General features: G+C 43.7%; 1 long non-coding RNA gene across 1 annotated transcript; it reads right to left on the bottom strand.

Annotated features, from left to right (window-relative positions):
- Window positions 1–597: 597 nt before the first annotated feature.
- LOC113620213 (uncharacterized) lies at window positions 598–2,271 on the bottom strand. Its single transcript, XR_003432693.1, has 2 exons — window positions 2,046–2,271; window positions 598–782 (listed from the first exon to the last, which is right to left on the bottom strand). It is a non-coding gene; the product is annotated as an uncharacterized LOC113620213 (long non-coding RNA).
- Window positions 2,272–2,508: the final 237 nt, after the last annotated feature.

The following is a 2,508-nucleotide window of genomic DNA, read 5'->3' as shown; positions in this document are numbered from 1 at the left end:
TCATTCAACAAACATTATTAGCATCTATTATGTGCCACTGTTTGTACTTGGCGTAAGCATAGGTAGTGATAGACTAGATAGATTCCATGACTTTAGAGAGCTTTTAAATGTGTATACATAAAGAAAATGGAAGGTAATTTAATGTCTTAGTAGAGTAATGGTGAACAAACAGGAGGAGCAAATTGAGTTATAGGAAGATCATGAATTTGGGTCCTGCCATACCGAATTTGAAATGCCAGAAGAAGATTCTATGTGGGGATATCTAGGATATAGGAGTAATATATTTAGAAATAAGCTACATGGCTGTGGTGTTTGAGATCTTAAGAATAGATGGATTTGCCATGGATAGGGTAGGGTCTAGAATAGTATATTCCAATATGCTCCACAATCTTTACTGGGGATTTCCTAAGATGAAAATAGGGTAGGTAGTGTATCCCAGAGTTTATTCATCATAGAATCCTTTCAACAGAGAACCTTTCAGAATTAGTGTTCCATAGAACATACTTTAAGAAATTCTGACCTAGACCAGCAAAGAGGAGGTACTCTATTGATGAAGACAAACTAGGTTTTGCTCCAGTAACAAGCAACGTCCAATTCTCAGGGTTTTAAAATAACAAAGGTTTATTTATTGCTTATTCATCATCAGTTGGCAGAGGAACTTTACTAATTGCTGTCACTCAGGGATCCAGATTGGTAGAGCAGCCACCGTCTTTGATGTTATTGGTCTTTGCAGCAGAGGAAAAAAGACCTCTGGTTGGTCTCAAGTTCATCCATTAAATTCCCTGGCATGGAAGAGGCATATATTACTTATCTTTACAACTCATTGTCCAGGACTAGTCTTGTGTTCCACTTGACCACGAGAAGATTGGGGGGGCTTCCCTGGTGGCGCAGTGGTAGAGAGTCCGCCTGCCGATGCAAGGGACGCGGGTTCGTGCCCCGGTCCGGGAGGATCCCACACGCCGCGGAGCAGCTGGGCCCGTGAGCCATGGCCGCTGAGCCTGCGCGTCCGGAGCCTGTGCTCCGCAACGGGAGAGGCCACGGCAGTTAGAGGCCCGCATACCACAAAAAAAAAAAAAAAAAGAAGATAGGGAATGTGATCCTACTATGTGCTCAGAAGGCTTATCCTATCATACGATTAGAATTGTTTGGTGAGCACCAGTAACATCAATCCCAAGGGAAAAACCTTGAGGAATTTCTCTACGTATAGACCAAGAGTAAGAATCTTGAACAAAGGGGTAATGAGAGAGGTAGAGTGAAGGATTTCCGAGCATAATTCAAGAAACAGATTTTCTTGGGCTCTGATATTAAAACACTCTTTACAAGCTTTTCTTTCAAATTTCTTTCTCCTTGGAAAGGGCAGCAGGGATTACTGGAAATTCTGTGTGGTCTAAGTTTGGCTATGATATTCTAACTTTTCACCCTTTCTTCTTCCCATCTAAGGTCACGTCTTTCTGGATGGAGGTGTTGATTCACCATGTCCTGAGTCCTCACCTGTGTCACTCTTTCTTCCTGAAATCCCTCCTCTTTCATGAACTGTTTCTGGTTAATCAGGTTTTCCTTTTTCTCGTGGTTTAAGGAGGTAAGACAAGACTCATCCCATTTGACCTTTGTGGGTTTCACTCCTGGTGTTCTCTTGCTCAGACTTTAGTGCACGCCTTCCAGGAGCCCCACCCCTGACTAGTGGATGACCTGTCCTGCTGTCTTTATCCCACGCCAACCACCCTGATCAACGCATAAACCAGTTTTTTCACCTTACTTAAGGTAACATGACGTAGTGTAGCACACAGAATTTGGAGTCAGATATGCTGAGTAAAATCCTGGCTCTACCACTTCTATCCCTGTGACCTTGGGTGAGTTACTTCTCCCCTCATGAATCTTCCTTTCTTCATCTGTAAAACAGGGTCAATGACACAAAACATCACAGACCAGTCGTGACCTTCTTAGGAGAAGATGGTAGTGCACAATTATCAGGTCCTGTATCAGCTGACTATCGCTGTGTACCAAACAATACAAAAACTTAGTGGCTCAAAATAAAAACAACTTACTGTTTTCCCCAAGTCTTTAGATCCACTGGAAATTTCTGATATGGCCAGGCCTGGAGAACCTCAGGAGGGCTCACACTTGTGTTTATAGTCTGCAGGTGGGTCCACTGGGTCTGGCTGGTCTAGGACAGCCTCACTCATCGTTTAGCAGTTGGCCAACTGTTGACTTGGACAACAGGGGAGACGTGATCATGTGTCTTTCATCATCAAGCAGGCTAGCCTGCTCTTGTCTTCATAGCAGCTGGCAGGGATTCAAGACAGAAAGTAGAAGTGTGCAAGGCCTCTTGAACCTAAGTCTAAAACTGGCACAAGGTCATTTCTGCCACATTCTTTTGGCAAAGCAAGGCCCAAGACTAGCCCAAATTCAAGGGTTGGCAAGGTAGACTCCACCTCTTGATGGGGGAAGCTGTCAAGTAGCATTACAAAACGTGTTGATACAGGAATGAGTGAGACATAGCTGTTTTTG

This window comes from Aethalodelphis obliquidens, unplaced genomic scaffold, assembly GCF_003676395.1.
Source record: "Aethalodelphis obliquidens isolate GAN/ISIS:26980383/991018 unplaced genomic scaffold, ASM367639v1 scaffold7, whole genome shotgun sequence".
Classification (NCBI taxonomy): domain Eukaryota; kingdom Metazoa; phylum Chordata; class Mammalia; order Artiodactyla; family Delphinidae; genus Aethalodelphis; species Aethalodelphis obliquidens.
The sequence above is the reverse complement of the archived record's forward strand: the minus strand, read 5'-3'. Positions and strand labels throughout refer to the sequence as shown.